This window comes from Loxodonta africana, chromosome 21 (genome assembly GCF_030014295.1).
Source record: "Loxodonta africana isolate mLoxAfr1 chromosome 21, mLoxAfr1.hap2, whole genome shotgun sequence".
Taxonomy (NCBI): Eukaryota; Metazoa; Chordata; class Mammalia; order Proboscidea; family Elephantidae; genus Loxodonta; species Loxodonta africana.
The window spans coordinates 41,154,206-41,176,054 of record NC_087362.1 but is presented as its reverse complement, the minus strand read 5'-3'; the positions used below and the strand labels follow the sequence as shown (position 1 = coordinate 41,176,054).

At 39.6% G+C, this 21,849-nt stretch overlaps 1 long non-coding RNA gene across 1 annotated transcript; it reads right to left on the bottom strand.

The window, feature by feature from the left end:
* Positions 1–3,501: 3,501 nt before the first annotated feature.
* LOC111752565 (uncharacterized) lies at positions 3,502–21,762 on the bottom strand. Its single transcript, XR_002787449.2, has 4 exons — positions 21,641–21,762; positions 20,340–20,474; positions 19,722–19,793; positions 3,502–3,566 (listed from the first exon to the last, which is right to left on the bottom strand). It is a non-coding gene; the product is annotated as an uncharacterized LOC111752565 (long non-coding RNA).
* Between the last annotated feature and the right edge of the window lie 87 nt (positions 21,763–21,849).

The window sequence follows — 21,849 nt, the reverse complement described above, 5'->3', positions numbered from 1 at the left end:
AATAGTTTCATAACAGATGATTCACTAATAACATGCGCTGTTATGCAGTTATTTCAAAATTATCTTTTTGAAAACTATTCTTCAAAGAGGAAAAGTATGTGATGGATTAAAATAAAATAAAACATAAAAGATTTATACCTACTTAAAATATATATAATCATAGGTACAAGGCTTGAACAATAATGATGTATATTGAAAATAATTGGATAATAGGACACATTTTCTATTTTTGACACTTTGTGTTGTTACATCAATGTGTTAGATACTAAAAAGAGAGAGAGAGAGAAAGGAAGAAAGAAATGGCACTCTATAAAATCTCTTCAGTAGACTGTAATTCTGGTCCTTGTAATAGCAAAGGGTTTCATTATGCTTTGTTTTGCTAACAGACCTCTGATGTCCTTCTCCCGGTGTGATTTTCATCATAGCTATTTTCAAAGTGCTTGAATTGAGATTAGATGCTTAGTAAGAGGCTTCTCATTCTTTGAGTCACTGACACAATTTTTATCTGGTCTGAAAGGCAGAATCCATAACTATATTGAGTCCTTTAAGGGCTGGGTCACCATGACCTTGAAAACCCCCAAAAAGGAAGACTTGGACTTCAATGATACCACAATTCAAATACACATCTTAGATTCATTATCAGCTTCCCAAGCCTACTCCTTTCACCAGGCACAGGGTTTAAACTGGTTGGCATGACTGAACTAGACATAGTTAGAGTGACTTGATTAGAGTGAAGTCTTGTTCACTTGGCCTTCTCATGGAAATGGGCAGGCACCAGGGCATAAGCTCTGGGACAGTGCTGTCTGCTTATTTAAAGCAACTTAATGAAAAATATATCCTACTGGTCAAATGACTTTTTGTGGCAAAAGAAATACCCCAAAATAGATGTATATTCTGTGCTATTTGTAAATGCTCATTGTAGACATTCACAACACATTGTGTGAGAGTCAAGTGCATATGATGCAATATACCATATTTCATATTTATAAATTTCCTTGGTTGTTTTGAAATGCTTATATTCTCCCCCACCTCTCTCATATTTGAGATAAAAAGCTAAACCAAGCTTTCTGTCTGAATGAAGGTACCTGCATTCTGGGTGCTTCTGAATCTAACCTATTTACTTCTGTGCATGCAATAAAAAGGACCCTGGTGGCACAGTGGTTAAGCACTCAGCTGCTAACTGAAAGGTCAACAGCTTGAACCCACCAGCCACTCCATGGGAGAAAGCTGTGACAGTCTGTTTCCATAAAGATTACAGCCTTGGAAACCCTATTGAGCAGTTCTACTCTGTCCTCTAGGGTCATTATCAGTCGGAATTGACTTGACGACAATGGGTTTGGTTTTGTTTTATGCAATAAAAACCATGTGAGTATCATGCGCATAAGAAAATTATATTAATCAGGATGGGAGACTCATGCTTGGAGAAGATGCCCCCCTACACACCAAATCTGGTTTGGGTGTTGGGACTATGGCAGCACACATGCAGCAAGAGGCTATGAATAGGTTTATTAGTCACATAATGATGAGAACTAGGTGGGCTCCTGAGCTGATCCAAGAATGGGTGAGAGAGCTGACAAAAGAATCTGTCTTGAGGTTTTATGTTCATCGGGGCATGGCTAGAGTGAAATCTCCTGTGCATGGACCAAGAGTTTGCTTGATTCGAACTTCCCATGGGCACCAACGAAGGGAGCATCCAGGCTCTCTTATCAGCTTGCCCAGATGTCGATCAGGAGGGGAAGAAGGAGTGATGGAGCTTAAAAACAGACCCCATTATAGGGGAATGGAGAAGTAGGAGTTTAAAGTAAGCACATATTCTCTTATCTGTTTTCTCTTTCCCCCCACACTGTGAGTCTGTGTTCATAAAACCTAGCTTTTTGAGAAACGGTCCATGTTGGCATCGTTGACACCTAAGATTTCCACAGATATTGTGGCCTAGTTGTGATGAGCAGATATTTTTCTCTGGGCTCCTATTACAATCATTTCATTAGCTCCATTTTTGTAAAAGTTTGGGTACAGGATTTCTTTACATGACTTCACTCTTCAGTACCTTGTATCAAAGGACTAAAAATTCTCATGTCTAAAATTTCCCAGTACTCTAAATACAAAAGTTATATTGACATTCTTGTTTTTTATTCCTTCGGTAGGTATGTATGTTGTTTTCAGATGGAAAATTAATTTCCTAGGATTCTTTTAAATATGAGATGCTTGGATAAGAGCACAAATTCTTCTAAATATTTTTCTGATTATAAAATACATTAATATCTATTGTAGAAAACATGAGAAGCCCAAGAAAGTACAAAGAGTATTAAAGGAATCAGAATTCTACCATCCAAAGATAACCATTATTAACATCTATCAAGCTATATTCCATCTATAGATACTACACTTTTGCTTAAAACCTTTGTGGTTTTTATTTTCCAATATACTAAATTTTCTTTAGACTCCCATCAAAAGAGGTAAGTCATGAAAACGTGCTCTCTGTGTATCTTTCTCCCCAAGCAGTAGTCCGGCTGTTTCGGCAGGTGTGGGAATGATGTGCAGTTCCACTGCAGCAGGTGTTTAATACGTTCCCTCCTTGTAGCTTCTATCTCCTTGAGCAGTGCATGAGCTATAGAAAATGTTCTGAAAACCCACTGTGTGGGAGCTAGAGCTTAAGCAAGAACAATTTGCAACTCAGATAGAGGTTGTTTGTTTCTTTTTTAAAAAAACCAAAACCAAAACCCACTGCTGTCAAGTCAGATCCCGACTCATAGCAACCCCATAGGACAGAGTAGAACTGCCCCATAGAGTTTCCAAGAAGTGCCTGGTGGATTCGAACTGCTGACCTTTTAGTTAGCAGACGTAGCTCTTAACCACTACGCCGCCAGGATTTCCTCTTCTTTAAAAGTGACTTTAAATGCTGTTAAGATACATTGTCTTGGGGACTCTGCTGGCTCAGCTTTAGCACTGAGAGGAAACGTGAAGGTAAGTAGGGAAGACTGTCTGTGCCCATTTGTTTAATACCAAGCTGACTCCACTTTCCCCAGCATCCAATCTGTCTTACAGTGTAGTTAAAAAGGAGGGGGGGTGGGGGCGGAAGCACACAGACTGATGCAGTTAGAATTCTTCAGCCACAATTTTATACTCAATAACTTAGAGCTGCTTAAAAAAAAAAAAAAAGAATTTACTAATGGAAGCAGGGTATTTATCAGTCTTAACCAAAAGCCCAAACCCACTGCCAACGAGTCAGTTCTGACTCATGGAGACCATACGTGTTACAAAGTAAAACTGACTCCATAAGGTTTTCTTTGCTGTAATCTTTATGGAGGCAGACAGATTACCAGGCTTTTCTTTCATGATGTTGCTGGGTGGGTTCAAACTACCAACTTTTCAGTGGATAGCCTTGCGCAAGTGGTTTTCACCACCCAGGGAGCATCTATATATATCTATGGTAAGTGTTTCTCACTTTTTGTAGAGCACAATTAGTTTAACAATCTAAGTAAAGATGTCATTCCATACATACCCATTACTATGTTCTTATCAACGCAACCCAGGAGATGATCCAAGCTTGTTAAGGTCACTCTCACCTAAAAAATATTAAAATGGTCACTTAAGTTCTCACTGAGATATTGAAGAATAGACCAAGGAGAGAGCTCACACCACTCACTCCACTGCTGACACTCTACCCAGGTTCATGTTAACTAGCTCTCAGCTAGTTATGAAGCCACCTAATAGCATTGCCATCCTGCCCACATTTTTTTATCTCATATGCAAAATTAGTTTGTGGAATTTTGTCAATTTTTTTTTCTTTTTTCTTATTTTGGGAAATACATATGTAAAAAATCATTTGCCATTTTAACATTCTTCACAGGTATAATTCACTAACATTCCTTATGTTTATCATGTTCAACAATTCCCATTATCAGTTTCCAAATTTTCCTATCACCTTAACAGAAACTCGGTTTTGTTGAATCCAAGTTCTGTGTTTACTACAGCACTTCCCAAAGCATGCTCCTCCAGTCATTCGACCTTAGAAGCTCTGAGTATGTCCCGTTTGTGATTTACGTACTGTCTTAGATGTCTAGTGCTGAGTATGTCCCATTTGTGATTACGTACTGTCTTAGATGTCTAGGGCTGAGTATGTCCCGTCTGTGATTACGTACTGTCTTAGATGTCTAGGGCTACTATTACAGAAATACTACAAATGGGCAGCCTTAACAACCAGAAATTTATTTTCTCACAGTTTAGGAGGCTAGAAGTCCCAATTCAGAGTGCCAGCTCTAGCGGAAGTCTTTCTCTTTTTGTTGGCAATGGAGGAATGTCCTCATCTCTTCAAAGCTTCTGCTTCTGGACAATCTTCATGTGGCTTCACATCTCTTGTTTAATTTAATCTCTTTTGTATCTCAAGAGACTGATTCAAGACACTCAAGATACACCCTATACTAATCCTGCCTAATTAACATAACAAAGACAGTCCATTCTCAAACAGGATTATAACCACAGGCTTACCCCTTGCCACTGAGTCCCTCTGGATTTATAGCAACCCTAAAAAAAAAAAAATTTTTTTTTTTTTTTTTTTTTTTTACGGGACAGAGTAGAACTGCCCCATAGGGTTCACAAGGAGCAGCTGGTGTATTAGAACTGCTGACCTTTTTGGTTAGCAGCCTGAGCTTCTAAAAACTGTGCCACCAGGACTCCAACCACAGGTATAACCCAGTGCCATCAAGTCGATTCCAACTCATAGCGACCCTATAGGACAGAATAGAACTGTCCCATAGAGTTTCCAAGGAGCGCCTGGTGAATTTGAACTGCCGACCCTTTGGTTAGCAGCCGTAGCACTTAACCAGGGTTTCCAAACCACAGGCATAGAGGTTAGGATTTACAGCACATATGTGTGTGGGACACAATTCACTCCATAACATATACCTAGTGTATCAAAGCCTCTGAGAAAATAAAAACAAAACTTCTTATTTTTATTGAGTTCAGAATCCACAAAACACATTTGGCCATAAAGCCCCATATTTTTTTTTTTTTTTTTATCATGTTGTTGTTGTTATTGTTGTGAGGTGCTGTGATGGAGTAGAACTGCCTCATAGGTTTTTTAGGCTGGAATCTTTACGGAGGAGCCCCAGTGGCACAGCGGTTAAGAGTTTGAGTGCTAACTAATAAGTCAGCAGTTTGAATCCACCAGTGACTCCTTGGAAACAACACAGGGCAGTTCTACTCTGTCCTACAGGGTCGCTATGAGTCAAAATTGCCTTGACAGCAACAGGTTTGGTTTTTTGTTTTTGGTTGTGTGTCTATTTGGCTGGGCCATGATTCCCAGTGGTTTGGCAGCTATGATGTAGATTGGCAGTTGGGTAACAATATAATCACCTCTGTGATAAAACCTGATATAATGTAATCACTCCCATGATGAGATCTGCTGAGTAGCCAATCAGTTGAAAGGGAGTTTCCTTGGAGTGTGGCCTCCATCCAATGTATGTGGACTTTCTAGCAAAGCTCACCAGCATTTGCTCTGCTCTGGATTCTGCCTTCAGCTCCTCGACATCCGATCTCTGGTTCTCGGGCTTGAGCCAGCAGTCTGTTGTTTTACCTACCAATCTTGGATTCGTCAGCCTTCGCAACCTGTGAGCCAGCAGCCTCTTGTCTGACTTGTGGATCTTGGGCTCTTCAGCCCCTGCAGCTACATGAGTCCGGAAAAGCCTCCAGCCTGACTCCTGATTCATGGACTTGGGACTTGCCAGCCTCTACAACTACATGAGCCATTCCCTTGAGATAAATCTCTCTCTCTCTCTCTCTCTATATATATATATACACACATACATATGGGCAGTTTTACCCTGTCCTATATAGAGTTGCTATGAGTCGGAATTGACTCGATGGCAAAGGGTTATATACATATGCATACAGATAGATACATACATACATACATACACACTTTACTGGTTTTGTTTCTCTAGAGAACACAGCCTAATACAGCAGTCTAATGCTTCAATGTTGTGCCATCAGGGATCCTTTTTTTTTTTTTTTTTTTAAACCATAACACCAAGTAACATCCCACTCTGGGAAACACTGGTGGGTAACATTCACCTGATGTACCAATCTATTGACCTAGTCAAAAAAAATTAAATGAGTTTAGTCTGGCTTGATCCTAGTGATGGTGAACACCATTCGTCTTCTAAACACTCTCAAACCAGCCATATCTTAGTCTTCAATAGACTTTACTATGCCTATTAGAAGTCAAGCATCTTAGAGGTTGAAAGTGATTTAAAAAAAAAAAGCTGGCATAAGCTGAAAAGGGTAACTATAGGCCCACAAAACTGCAAAGTTCAGAAAAATGACTGGCTTCGGGTAAGGGCTGACCCGCCTCTTGGATCTACCTCCCCTGTCTTGGTTTCATTCTCAGATTCCCCCACCCCCCTTCTGGATTTAGCAAGTTCATCTACAGGAGCTCTTGAACCCTGTGATGCAAGCCAGAAGCACCAGGAAACTTGGACACATGCAGAGTGATTTCTCTAGCTATCCTGAGTTCTAGTTTTCCATTGATTTTTCCCTATTCCCTCAGACTTAATGACAAAAAAAAAAGAAAGAAAGAAAGAAAAAGGCCTTTATAATTTATGTGTCCTCATATATAAAATGCTATGGACAGTAAGTCCATCCCTCATGGGAACATTGAGAACAGCAACAGAAAAAGGTGAAGATGAAGGCTAAAAACTACAAGCCAGAATAGTAAGACTGTCATGGATCACAGATTCTGTGCAAAGATACATCATGCCATTGCAGACCTATGTGTCACAGAACAGACTGTCCTGTGGGTTAGAGACCAGAGCACAGCACAGAGGCCAGATGGATAGATCCCTGCAGGGGTTTCCATCCATCCATCCATCTGAGACTCCTCTGCATCTTCTACATCTAGAGACCCAGCTTTTCTGCATGGGGATTCACTGATACAAAGCATAATGAGCACATTCAATGGACCATGATACTTTTCACTGCTACATAAATTTTCCAGGGAGTACATACCATATGTTTTCCCTCTCTCTAAGCTTCTTTGCTTCCTCCTGCAGGCATATTTCATTTACTAACATTGGGATATGTGTCTATGCTTTACAGTAAGTGAATAACCCAATGAAAACAATTGTTTCAACCATGGTCTAACCCCATGCTTTATGCTGAACTGTGTTTACTATGGTCATTGAGAAGCAACAATATTTATTCTACGGACAAATTCATTTGGCACATATAAATAAAGTATAGTCGAAAGAATACCAAGGCATTTTGGGGGACGATCTGAATACACAATTAAGCCACATATGGTTTTGAAACTGAAAATAGAGTTTATCACAGATGAGAGATGTGTTCAATCATTGGTTATTTATAAAATGTAGAAACCAGAAAAACAGGTTAGAATCATTTAATTGTGGTCATATCTACAGTTGTAGATATATTCCCATTTTTTTTTTAAATGTTTATATTTCAAGTTTTTTGTGAAGGCATCATTTCTGAACCCAATCTTATTCTTTTATGTTGACATTATACTCTCCCTTCATCCCCATAAGGAGCCCTGGTGGCACAGTGGTTAAAGCACTCGGCTGCTAACCAAAAGGCTGGTGGTTTGAACCCAACAGCCAGTCTGTGGGAGGAAGATGTGGCAGTCTGCTTCTGTAAAGATTTACAGCCTTGGAAATCCTATGGGGCAGTTCTACTCCGTCCTGTAGGATCGCTATGAGTTAGAACTGACTCAACGGTATTTGGTTTGGTTTTGGGGTTTTCATTTCCATTACAGTGCATATCTTCTAGATGAACTACTCTATCTGCAGAAAGTAAATATTATCATTATTGTCACATGTGTACATAAAGTTCATTTGCTTTATCATACTTTAGATAAAGAAAACACAGATGGAAAATTAAATATTACAATTACATAAGTAATATTTAATTATTCTAATAAGTAATGTTTAATTACTCTAATAAGTATGGTTATTTAAGACTTCTCATAATGTGGATGTCTGGATGTAACCCACAGTACATTTTCTATGTGTGCCCACATTTGCTAACACAGAGCATTAATACCTCTTCCTTTGATCAAGCTTTCACGCTTTCCAAAAGATAAAGGGTATATAATATCCCCTTTGAAAACTTCTGTTTTATGAAAGTTCAAGATTTTCACCCATTTATATAGAAGGATTGGTAGTTGGAAAATATGGTCTTAGTGACAAAATGACGCCAGAGATGGTATGAAAGAATTTTGCAAGACCAACGACTTCTTCATTGCAAATAACTTTTTCAACATTAACAGTGACTATACATATGGACTCACCAGATGGAAAACACAGGAATCAAATCAACTACATCTGTGGAAAGAGACAATGGAAAAGCTCAATATCCTCAGTCAAAATGTGGCCAGGGGCCAACTTCAGAACAGGCCATCAGTTGTTCATATGCAAGTTCAATTTGAAGCTGAAGAAAATTAAAACAAATCCACGGGAGCCAAGATACAACCTCGAGTATACCCCACCTGAATTTGGAGACCATATCAAGAATAAATTTGATGCATAGAACACTAACGACAGAAGACCAGATGAGTTGTGGGATGAAAGCAAGCATATCACACTTGAAGAAAGCAAAAGGTCATTAAAAAGGCAGGAAAGAAAGAAAAGACCAAAATGGATGTCAGAAGATACTCCAAAACTTGATCTCAAACATCAAGTAGCTAAAGCAAATGGAAGAAATGATGAAGTAAAAGAGCTGAATGGAAGATTTCAAAAAGCAGTTCAAGAAGACAAAGTAAAACATTATAATGAAATGTTCAAAGGCCTGGAGTTAGGAAATCAAAAGAGAAGAACATGCTCAGCATTTCTCAAGCTGAAAGAACTGAGGAAAAAATTCAAGCCTCCAGTTGCAATTTCGTAGGATTCTATGGGCAAAATTTTGAATGACGCAGGAAGCATCAAAAGAAGATGGAAGGAATACACAGAGTCACTGCACCAAAAAGAATTGGTTGACATTCAACTGTTTCAGAAGATAGCATATGATCAAGAATTGAAGGTACTGAAGAAAGAAGTCCAAGCAACACTGAAGGCACTGGCAAAAAACAAGGCCCCAGGAATTGAGATGTTTCAACAAATGGATGCAACACAGGAGATGCTCACTCATCTATGCCAAGAAATTTAGAAGACAGCTACCTGGCCAACTGATTGGAACAGATCCGTATTTTTTTCCATTCCAAACAAAGGTGACCCAACAGAATGTAGAAATAATCAAACAATATCATTAATATTGCATGCAAGTAAAATTTTCTGAAGATCATTCAAAAGTGATTGCAGCAGTACATCAACAGGAAACTGCCAGAAATTCAAGCCACATTCAGAAGAGGACATGGAACCAGGGATATCATTGCTGATGTCAGATGGATCATAGGTGAAAGCAGAGGATATCAGAAAGATATTTACCTGTGTTTTACTGACTATGCAAAGGCATTCAGCTGTGGGGATCATAACAAGTTATGGATACCATTGTGAAGAATGGGAATTCCATAACATTTAATTGTGCTCATGCGAAATCTGTACATAGACCAGGAGGTAGTCATTCAAACAGAGCAAGGGGATACTGCATGGTTTAAAATCAAGAAAGGTGTGCATCAGGGTTGCATTCTTTCACCATACTTGTTCAATCTGTATGCTCAGTAAATAATCTGAGAAGCTGGACTATATGAAGAAGAATGTGGCATCAGGATTGGTGGAAGACTCATTAACAACCTGAGATATACAGATGACACAACCTTGCTTGCTGAAAGTGAAGAGGACCTAAAGCACTTACTGATGAAGATCAAAGACTATAGCCTTAAGTATGGATTACACCTCAACGTAAAGAAAACAAAAATACTCACAACTGGACCAATAAGCAACATCATGATAAACAGAGAAAAGACTGACATTATCAAGGATGTCATTTTCCTCAGATTCACAATTGACTCCCACGGAAACAGTAGTCAGGAAATCCAACAATATATTGCATTGGGTAAATCTGCTGCAAAAGATCTCTTTGAGATACTATCTCACCCCGACATTACTGGCACGAATCAATAAAACAGGAAATAACAAATGTTGGAGAGGCTGCGGGGAGATTGGAGCTCTTATGCACTGCTGGTGGGAATGCAAAATGGTACAACCATTTTGGAAAACGATATGGCACTTTCTTAGAAAGCTAGAAATAGAAATGTCATATGATCCAGCAATCGCACTCCTAGGAATATATCCTAGAGAAATAAGAGTCATCACACGAACAGACTTATGCACATCCATGTTCACTGCAACATTGTTCACAATAGCAAAAATATGGAAACAACCTAGATGCCCATCAACAGATTTATTGATAAACTGTGGTACATACACACAATGGATATTACACAACGATAAAGAACAACAGTGAATCTGTGAAGTACCTCATAACATGGATGAATATGGAGGGCATTATGCTGAGTGAAATAAGTCAATCACAAAAGGACAAATACTGTATGAGACCACTACTGCAAAAACTCATGAAAAAGTTTACATACAAAAAGAAACAATCTTTGATGGTTATGAGGGAGGGGAGGAGTGGGGATGGAAAAACACTTAATAGGTATGTGGTAACTTTGGTGAAGGGTAAGACAGTACACAGTACTGGGGAAACCAGCACAACCTGTCACAGTAGCTCCGTAGACACATCAAAATTCCCTGAAGGACCAAATTGCCGAGCTGAGGGCTGTAGGGACCATGGTCTCAGGGAACATCTAGCTCAATTGGCATAACACAGTTTATAAAGAAAATGTTCTACATTCTACTTTGGTGAGTAGCGTCTGGGGTCTTAAAAGCCTGTGGGCATCCATCTAGGATACTCTACTGGTGTCACCTCTTCAGGAGCAAGGAAGAACGAAGAAAACTAAAGATACAAGGGAAAGATTAGTCCAAAGGACTAATGGACCACATCTACCACAGCCTCCACCAAACTGAGTCCAGTACAACCAGGTAGTGCCCAGCTACCACCACTGACTGCTCTGACTGGGATCACAATAGAGGGTCCTGGACAGAGCTAGAGAAAAATGTAGAACAAAATTCTAACACAAAAAGAAAGACCAGACTTGTTGGCCTGACAGAGACTGGAGAAACCCTGAGAGTATGGTTCCCAGACACCATTCCAGCTCAGTAATGAGGTCACTCCTGAGGTTCACACTTCAACCAAAGATTGAACAGGCCCATAGAATAAAACAAGACTAAAAGGGTGTACCAGCCCTGGCGCAGGGACTGAAAGGCAGAAACGTAACAGGAAAGCTGGTAATGGGGAACCCAGGGTTGAGAAGGGAGAATGTTGACATGTCATGGGGTTCTTAACCAATGTCATACAACAATGTGTGTACTAACTGGTGAGATACTAGTTTGTTCTGTAAACTTTCATCTGAAGTACAATAAAAATTTAAAATAATAATAATAAAGATCTCTTTACAATGTTGAAAAGCAAAGATGTCACCTTGAGGACTAAGGTGTGCCTGACCCAAGCCATGATATTTTCAATCATCTCTTATGCATGCAAAAGCATAAGGAAGCAATAAGGAAGACTAAAGAAGAATGATGCATTTGAATTGTGGTGTTGGCAAAGAATATTGAATACTCTATGGACTGTCAGAAGAACAAACAAGTCTGTCTTGGAAGGAATACAACCAGAGTGCTCCTTGGAGGTGAAGATGGCGAGGCTTCATCTCATGTCCTTTGGACATGTTATGAGGAGGCACTAGTCCCCGGAGAAGGACATCATGCTTGGTAAAGTAGAAGGTCAGTGAAGAAGAGGAAGACCCTTGATGAGACAGACTGACACAGTGTTTACAACAATGGGCTCAAATGTAACAATGATTTTAAGGACGGCAGAGGACCAGGTAGTGTTTCATTTTTTTGTACATAGGGTTGCTGTGAGTTGGAATCAACTCCACAGCACCTAACAACAACAAATACCTGTATAAATCAATCATTCTATGATAATCATATTTTCCTTCTAGTGAGTGCCTACCATGTTCCATTCTGACCTCATAACAACACTGCAAGGTAGATGTTGTTACCAAGGGAGAAATTCACACCCTGAGAAATTATCTAACATGCCCAAGTATATACATGACATACCGGTTCTAAACCTATCACAGACAAGCTCTTTTTATATGACAAGGAGTAAAGACATGGCCACAGGCTTTTATGATCTCCATGAGCAACACCAGAAGAACCAGGAAGGAATGTACTATATTTGGTTCTGGTTTTAATAATAATAGTGAAGGAATATGATTGGCCTATTGGGGCATGAGCTCACCTGCAGGACCAAACATTGTGGCCATAAGTATATTGTATTATTATTGGCCAGACTGAGGTCATATATCCACCTGGTGATCAATGAACAGAAAGCCGTGATTGGAAACTACACCAGCATTATGTAGAATGGGTAGAAAGGTTAAAGAAGCTCCCCATAGAAAGAGGAGTGATCGTACCAGAGGAAGGATGAGGATGCTGTTAAATAACACACACACATGCCCACTAATAAAATAGGACCTCAGATTTCTTTAACATCCTCCCATTGAGAGGTGGATCCAAAGATTTATGTTCCTTCTACTTAAAGCTATTTTTGTTTCCCTTTGACCGATAGAATATATTGTCCAGTTTCCATTCCAAAAAATTAAGCAACTGTCAGCTTCATTTCTTATCTCTTGGGATGCTCACTCTTGGAAGCTAGTCACCATGCTCCAAAGAAGTCCAAGGAAGTTTGTGGGGAGACCCATGCAGAGAGGAATGAAGGCCTGAGAGCCTCATCTTCAGCTGAGCTCTCAGTAAACAGCCAGGACCAACATGCCAGCCATGTAAGACATCTTGTAAGTGTATCCTCAGTCCGCCATCAAGCTGACCCAGCTGATGCTGCATGGAGCAGAGACAAGCCTTCCCTGCTGAGCCCTGCCCAAATTGCTCATTTGTGAGCTGATGCTTGTCACTTGTTTTAAGGCATTAATTTGGGGACATCTGTTATGTAAAAATAGATAACTGGAACAATCCAGGTCACCAAATTTTCACTTTTTCTTTTGCCTTGAATGTAAGAACTTGGCCTAGTAAGTTTATTTCATAGCCCTCTAAGTACCTAGTACTATGCCAAGCACATTGTAGTTGTGCAATAAATATTTATGAAATAATTGAATTATGAATTCAGAAGGTATTATTACCACTTTGTAAATGGATAAATGGCACAAAAAACTTAAGTGACTGGCGGAAGTTGGTCTTAGGCTGAGCTGGATATAAAAGATTTGCATATCCAAGTTGAAGGCATTTTCTATCAGGACCTTTGAAACAGTCTTTTTCCACTGACTCAAATTCAATGATTCTTTTCAACCATGAAATAACACGATGGGTGCTGGTGAGTGGTTTCTGAGCTTTAAAAATCAGCACAGTAAAATGCCTGGAAAAATAGGCTGTCTAAACCATTAAGCTATGGCATCACTAGGGTTGGTGTCCCTCAGTGCAGTAACTCCTAGTGTCACCCCCATGCTAATTACCACAGTACTGTAGCTGAAACACCAGAAAATTTGACAAAATCAGCAACTATAAAAAACACCAACAGCAATGAAAACAGCACATGCTTGTAGCACATGCAGACAAAACCACGTGATTCGAAGCATCACTGTAATTGGGTAATAATGACAGCTCTGACCAGAGCACATGAGAAGGTTCGAAAAGTAAATTAGCATAGAGTTTGTAGGTATATTGATGCATGCATGTAAGCTTGACTTACAAAAAATTTTTGTTATAACTAACTCCAGGGATATTTTTATGAAAAGTAATAAATTTCTGCTGAAATACTCCACAAAAATTTTATGGACAGTCATTTCGGTGTCAGCACCCTCTGACAGTGTCACCCTGTGCAGTCCGTATCCCCCACACCCCCCTAGTGACACCACTGCCACTGGTTAATTTTGGAGAGTAGGCCTTGGAGTTTGGGGAAGCAATTGATTTCTACCTTTGTACCACTTTTATTTCTTACAGTGAATATACACTAATTTTATACTTTTAAATTACACCAAAATAGATCCAGTAAGGAAATTCACCAAGACGTTAGCAGCAGTTGTCTCGTTGATCGTACAATTATGAGAGTTTCATACTGATATTTAATATTTAATGCCTAAATTGTATATTGATAGCAAAAATATATTCCACTACAGTTCCCAAGAGCGAGCCCTGGTGGTGCAATGGTTAACGGCTTGGCTGCTAACCAAAAGGTTGGTGGTTTGAACTCATCCAGTAGCTCTGTGGGAGAAAAGACTTGGTGATTTGTTCCTGTAAAGACTGTTATTGTTCTGCACCATGAAGTCAATTCTGACTTATAGCGAGCCTGTAGGAGAGAGTGGAACCGCTCCATAGGGTTTACTAGGCTGTTTTTGTTTTTTTTTTTTAATCTTTACAGAAGCAGATTGCCAGGTCTTTTCTTTCAAGGAGCGGCTGATGGGTTCGAACTGCCAACCTTTCAGTTAGCAGCTGAGTGCTTAACCTTTTGCCACCAGGACTCCTCCATAAAGATTACAGTCTAGGAAACCCTATGGAGCAGTTTGACTGTGTCCTACAGGGTCACTATCAGTCAGAATCGAATTGAGAGCATACAATAACAACGACAGTTCCCCAAAATTTTTATTTTAAATGCTTGTCCCTTTAGATCTCAAGTTTTATATAACAGAAGAAACTACATTGCACATTATCTGGATGTGTCATGTAAAATCGATTGTAACAGACCAAGCCTCAAATTCTCACACAAATAGGAGAACTACACATCTGGTCACCTACTCTCCGGTGTATCAGGAAACCATTACAACGAAGCTTTATTCTAGGGCACAGCATCAGTAAGCACGCTGCAAATAACTTGCTGATTAAATTCTGGTACTCCTGATGCTTTGGTCTTGACATAGCAGCATTTCCAGGAAAGAGGTCTGAAACACGCACTTGCTCAGTGTTTGGTGATTAAGTGGGAAGATGGTAAAGGGCCCATTTGTGTCTACTCTGAGGCTCAAGTACTGCTGAGGGATGCGAAATCTTTGATGCTTCCAGAGCTTTTCTACTTACATAAGCTAGAAAATTAGTTAATACGGTACTTTAGAGTCTCTTCAGTTATAACTGAAAATTTTCTCTGACACAAGATTTCAGGGTATTCACCCTCTGCCTCCTGATTTTCTATTCCTATCAGTGGGTTGAGTAATTTTCAGCCCAAATCACAAGTTTCAAAGACCAAGCATTTTATTCATTTGTTTACATGTTCAAACTATAACTAAAAATGTAGGTACCATCTGCCAGGCGTTCTACTGAGTGCTGAAGAAACATGAAGTTGAAAGATAAATAGCGAATATTTTCTACTCTCAACAAAATCTCTGAAAGGATGATTTCCTGTCTGCCATGGACTACGTTAGTTGCTTACCTAGCCATCATCCCTGACTCCTTCTTTCTTGTTAGCAGAATTTCTTCAAATTGCTGGTACATCCTTTTTCCTCCTCTTTAAATCTCTCTGATTCTTCGAGGACTGGCAAGGCTCACTCTCCCCCTTTTTCTGCACCCCCCACCTTCATTCATCTGCTTGAACTTGCATATGAGCAGCTGATGGTCTGTTCCACAGTTGGCCCCTGGGCTGGTTCTGACTGATGATATTGAGCTTTTCCATCATCTCTTTCCACAGATGTAGTCAATTTGATTCCTGTGTGTTCTATCTGGTGAGGTCCACGTGTACAGTCGCCATTTATGTTGGTGAAAAAAGGTATTTGCAATGAAGAAGTTGCTGGTCTTGGAAAATTCTATCATTTGATCTCCGGCATTGTTTCTTCACCAAGGCCTTATTTTCCAACTACCAGTCCTCCTTGTTTCCAACTTCCGCATTCCAATCACCAGTAATTATCAATGCATCCCGATGGCATGTTCTATCAATTTCAGACTGCAGAAGCTGATAAAAATCTTCAATTTCTTCATCTTTGGCTTTAGTGGTTTGTGCGTAAGTTTGAATAATAGTCATATTACCTGGTCTTCCTTGTAGGCATATGGATATTTTCCTATCACTGACAGCGTTGTACTTCAGGATAGATCTTGAAATGTTCTTTTTGACAATGAATACAACACCATTCCTATTCAAGTTGTCATTCCCGGCATAGGAGACCATATGATTGTCCGATTCAAAGTGGTCAGTACCAGTCCATTTCAGCTCACTAATGCCTAGGTTATCTATGTTTATGCATTCCATTTCATTTTTGACGATTTCCAACTTTCCTAGATTCATACTTTGTACAGTCCAGGTTCTGATTATTAATGGATGTTTGCAGCTGTTTCTCCTCATTTTGAGTCATGCCACATCAGCAAATGAAGGTCCCGAGAGCTTTACTCCATCCACGTCATTAAGGTTGACTCTACTTTGAGGAGGCAGCTCTTCCCCAGACATCTTTTGAGTGCCTTCCAACCTGGGGGGCTCATCTTCCAGCACTGTATCAGACAATGTTCCGCTGCTATTCCTAAGGTTTTCACTGGCTAATGCTTTTCAGAAGTAGACTTCCGGGTCCTTCTTCCTAGTCTGTCTTAGTCCGGAAGCTCAGCTGAAACCTGTCCTCCATCGGTGACCCTGCTAGTATCTGAATACCTGTGGCATAGCTTCCAGCATCACAGAAACACACAAGTACCCACATTATGACAAAGTGACAGACAAATGGGAGTGATCTATAGTATGTGAGTGATAGCTCCTCAACCAGACTGTAAACCTTGGCATCTAGGGACTACGTGTTACATCAGCCATCCATGTTATCAAATCTACATTTGATGGGTGTAATGACATGGTATCTGGGATTTGCTTTAAAATACTCTGGCAAAAAATATGGGGGGAGGGTAGAAAAAATAAAAGATAGGTAAAATGTTCATATTTGTTGAATGTGGATGATAGTGTGTGGGGAATTTTTTGTAGTTATTGTTATCATAGAATTACAACTACCACAATATTTGCCATTGTGCCCTTTGTCTGGCATAAAACTTAGTGATATCAGTTATGCTTATCAGGTTACACAAGGATAGCCCTCAATCAATGCCAATTTTCCAATCCCCATAAACATAAACCCACTACTTCCTAAAAAAAGTAACCATTAATAGCTAATAGTCTATATATTTACTTATTCTTGTCTTTTCATATTAGTAAGGTCATACAAGTATTTGTCATTTTGTGATACACTTATTTCACTCAATGTGTGGGGATGTTTTAATACTATTTTCATGCTTTTTTGTGATTTTTGAAATTTCCCATAATAAAAAGTTATGGAAAAAGGAATTGTGAAAACTTTAAGACAACTAGGTGTCATTTATGAAATATTATTATTAGAAAGGTTTGGATTAAAAATCATTCTGTATATCATATTCTTGAACTCTTTTCCAAACTATATCATCAAATTCATTCCCTTTGCACATATTTGCTTTTATTTTTTTAAATATAAACCATTTAACACACCCACTGCCTACACAAAAGTTGCTATTGACTATAACCAAAAAAACAAAACCCATTGCTGTTGAGTCAATTCCCACTCATAGCGACCCTATAGGACAGAGCAGAACTGGCCCATAGGATTTCCAAGGCTGCAAATCTTTACAGATGCAGACTGCCACATCTTTCTCCTGTGGAACAACTGGTGGGTTCGAACAGCCAACCTTTTGATTTGCAGCCAGAACGCTTAATCACTGAGCCACCAGGGCTCCATCTACTCACTATAAGTCATAAGACGTGTTTCTGTTTATTTTTTTTAAATCATGAACAATAAAGTAATCTAAAAATTGATTCAAAAAATGAAGTACTTGACTCATGATATCATTTTTCACAGTCCAAAGAAATATGAGCCCCTGCCCTGGCGGCGCAGTGGTTAAGAGCTCCACTGCTAACCAAAAGGTCAGGAGTTGGAATCCACCAGCTGCTCCTTGGAAACCCTATGGGACAGTTCTACTCTGTCCTATGGGGTCACTGTGGGTCAGAATTCACTGGACGGCAACGAGATTTTTCCCTTTCTTTTGCTTCATTTACATATGTTGACCTCAATCTGGGTCACAAAATTGTAATATTACACTCAATACGGTCAATTCACTTGTTTACTTAATTTGTAAACTCTTTTAATCAGACAGGAAATGTCACAGAGTACAGCTTGTATATATAAAACTTAAAAAAAAATGATGCAGAAAGATAATCTTAATCCTAGAAGATCATTTTAAACATACTAGTTTTAGAAAGCATTTTTTCATATTAAAATCACAAACATTTAAAAAGCCTTGGCCTCTTCCTCTAATTGGTGGCATGGTGGTTAAGCGCTTGGCTGCTAACCAAAAGGTGGGCGGTTCGAACCTGTCAGCTGCTCCGTGGGAGAGAGATGTGGCAGTCGGCTTCACAGCCTTGTAAACCCTAGGGGACAATTCTACTCTGTCCTGTAGGGTCGCTATGAGTCCGGACCAACTTGACAGCAAAGGGTTTATGTGCGATAAATGAAAGGTAACAAAAGTGTCCTAGTCTCTATTCAGCAACTAGAAAATTTTAGGCTTAGAAAGTCTCAGCAGAGGCTCCCAAATTGCTTCATTCGTGGTCCCAGAGCAGAAGTAGAAAATAGCATGCAGTAACTCACCATCGTACCTGCATACATGTGCTTTCAAAGTCCATTCCTGCTACCCTCCCGACTTCTCATAATTTATGTTCATTTCATGCTTTCAAAAGCCTGATAATGTGGTTTCTAGTGTGGTAAAGGTGGGCAAGGATTTTTACCTTCCCAAACCTCAGTTCCCGCACTCACTAAATAGAAACAATAGCAGCTTGTACCCACGGGGCTGTAATTACTAAGTGAGGTGATGAATGCGAAGTGCTCACAATGCCTGGCACAAAAATGTTTCAAAATATGAAAATAATAATAACATACGTTCAAAAAGGAGTTGTGCATATTACTTTCCTTATGTTTGATTTTTAATCACTTAAGGTTTTGAGGGATAATTATAAAAAAGTGACATGATTCTGTAGGTGGAATCCTGCCTTGACTGTCTCCTGCAGCCTGGATTGCCTCATCAACTCACTTCACAAGGATCTGGTAAGAGGCACTTTCAGGAACCAATTCTGGTGCCCAATTTAAGAAAAAGAATATAAAATGACAATTACAAAATCATGCATAAATATATATAATATTTAGAATGAGAAAAAAACACAAAAATTACCTATAGAAAGCTGAAAAATACTATTAATCACAAAATTTGTAAACATAATATTTTTACTAATTAACTGCCTAACACACCTCCATAAAATATCTTTTTTTTTAACCTGCTTACTTTTTGATGGCTTTCTCATATGAAAACAATTTTATAGTTTTATTTTCTCTAAGACAAAGAGAATTGTCTTTCCTCTAGCATGGTTGATTGAATTATTTTATTTGTTTTGATCGCTGGTATGCATAAAACATGTAACTTCACATACACACATACCTTCTGTTTGTAGTACCACGACAGGTGTGTGCCTTAAAAACATGGAAATTTCTGTTTCATACTGTTTCCATCAAAAAAGTTTTTTTTAAAAAAATGTAGACGGTATTTTGCATCACATTTCTGCAAAAAATGAGCCATTAGATAAACATGCCTGAGGTTGCACAGCTGGTAGGCTGAGGAACTGGGATTTCATCCCAGACAGCTGGCATTCATTACAACTCACACTCTTACCCGCCACTCTGCACTGCCTTTTGCTACATGACCTTCCAACATAACGCCTGCACTTCTGATATCTTGGTTTATCTGTGAAGAGAGGAAAAGAGAGGAGCAAAGAAAAACTAGCATGTACTGAACATCTGCTAAGTGCCAGGCTCTTAGGCTGGAAACTTTCCTTATCTCATTCCCTCCCCAGATAAAAGGTGGGTATCTTTTCCCCCAATTTACAAATGCATAAAGGTTGGTTGAGAGATTCAAGGGTAACCAAGGGAAATGCAAGTGTACGGGACCAAGCGCACGTTCTTTCCATTATGGAAGTCTGCTTTCTTCAAAATGTCAGATAAAAATGTGGGGTCTAGTATGAGACTAAGTGGGCAGCTCCTGTCTGTAGGCGAGATGAGAAGGCAGAGGAGGACCGGAGCTGGTTGAATGGACACGGGAAACACAGGGTGGAAAGGAACAGTGTGCTGTCATACTGTAGGGGCAGTAACTGGGGTCACATAACAATGTGTGTCTAAGTTTTTGTATGAGAAACTGACTTGAATTGTAAACTTTCACTTAAAGCACAATTAAAAAAAAATGGAGTATCTGGGATAAACACGGTCAAATTAGACTCTGAACTCATTTATTTACTTAACAAACACTTTTGTTGGTTCTCTGCTCTTTCCCAGGCTGTAAACGGATCACTGAAAGCACTGCTGGTTTTTGCTGCACCAAACACATCTCGCTCAAGCCTGCAGTGGCTGATGCGCACTTGACAAGCCCATGCTGGTCAGGAGAAGAAAGGAAGCATTGTAAATACACAGTTGTATATTCGAGTATTTACAGTGTACATGCATTTTTGGATCATCTCTGCAATGTGTTGCATGTTTCTGTCAGTGTCATACCCACATGCATTTCAAAATCCCTCAAAATCACTTGGCCACATAGTATCTTGAGAAACTGTTTTAAGTCTCCTGGAATCCAGATTTCTGGGTCTATGGAGTTGGGGTGACCTACTCAGGCCACCTATCCTTAGCTGTCCTTTTGAACCTTGACCCTTTAAGGAACTCTTTTCCTAAAGTTACCTTCAAGTCAAACAATTTCCTAGTAAAGGGCTTAGTGGAGATCATTTTGCCTTAAGCAGTGGCCTTTTTTGGAGAATCACAATGAGCTTCAGGAGACTACTTTGCCCAGACCCTGCCTATATAATCTGTTTTCACCTCCCAGTCTTCAAAGTGCCCTCCCAATGCCTTCTGGCTGACGCTGCCCAATTCGAATTGTATCTACTCACGATATATATATTCTCTTACACTAATTTTTGGTGTTTCTCTGCATATTTATGTTTTTGACAATCTCTAATAACAGCACAATACTAATAAAATCAATTACCTGTTATGACTTTTTTGTTATGGGGAGGTTGATTTTGGATATTTATTGTGGTGCGGGAAATGACTGCCTCCTTGTTTTGCAAGTTTTAGATCTCTGGGTAACACAAATGGTTTGTGCTTGACTACTAACCTAAAGGTTGGCAGTTCAAACCCATTCAGGGGCTCTGCAGAAGAAAGGCCTGGCAATCTGCTTCTGTAAAGATTACAGCCATTGAAAACCCTATGGAGCAGTTCTAGTCTGTCACTCCTGGGGTCGCCATGAGTCAGAATCAACAGCTATGCGTTTTTTTTTTTTAATAATTTGTAAGATGAATTTACCACCTCTACTGCTATCAGCCCTGTAAATATGTTCATGAGAGAATCAGCAAGGGTGATCTGGGGGCTTTGCCACCAGTAGTTGGGCCTGAGCAAGGGTCACCATTTTCTGGAAATCTTCAGCCAGCATAACTCAGGGTTATTCTACCACTGGGGCCGGGGACCAGCCTGAGGGAGGAGGGTTGCAGGGTCTCCTGCATCTTCCCATCTTCTCTCATGATGCACCCACCACAGTTCTGAGTAACTTACCTTGATATGCAAGGGCTGCTCAGACTCAGCTTTCTTGGAGTCCTGAAGACACTAATGAGAGAAGAGAGCCTTGTTCTAGCAGTGTCAGTGGAAAACTCTTCTGGGACAACCACAAGAAGTAAAATCAGAGATCGCCTAGATTTGGGAGCCAATAGGAAATTTTAAAAACAATCAGAATCAACTGATCTACATGCATGAGTGTTCCTCTT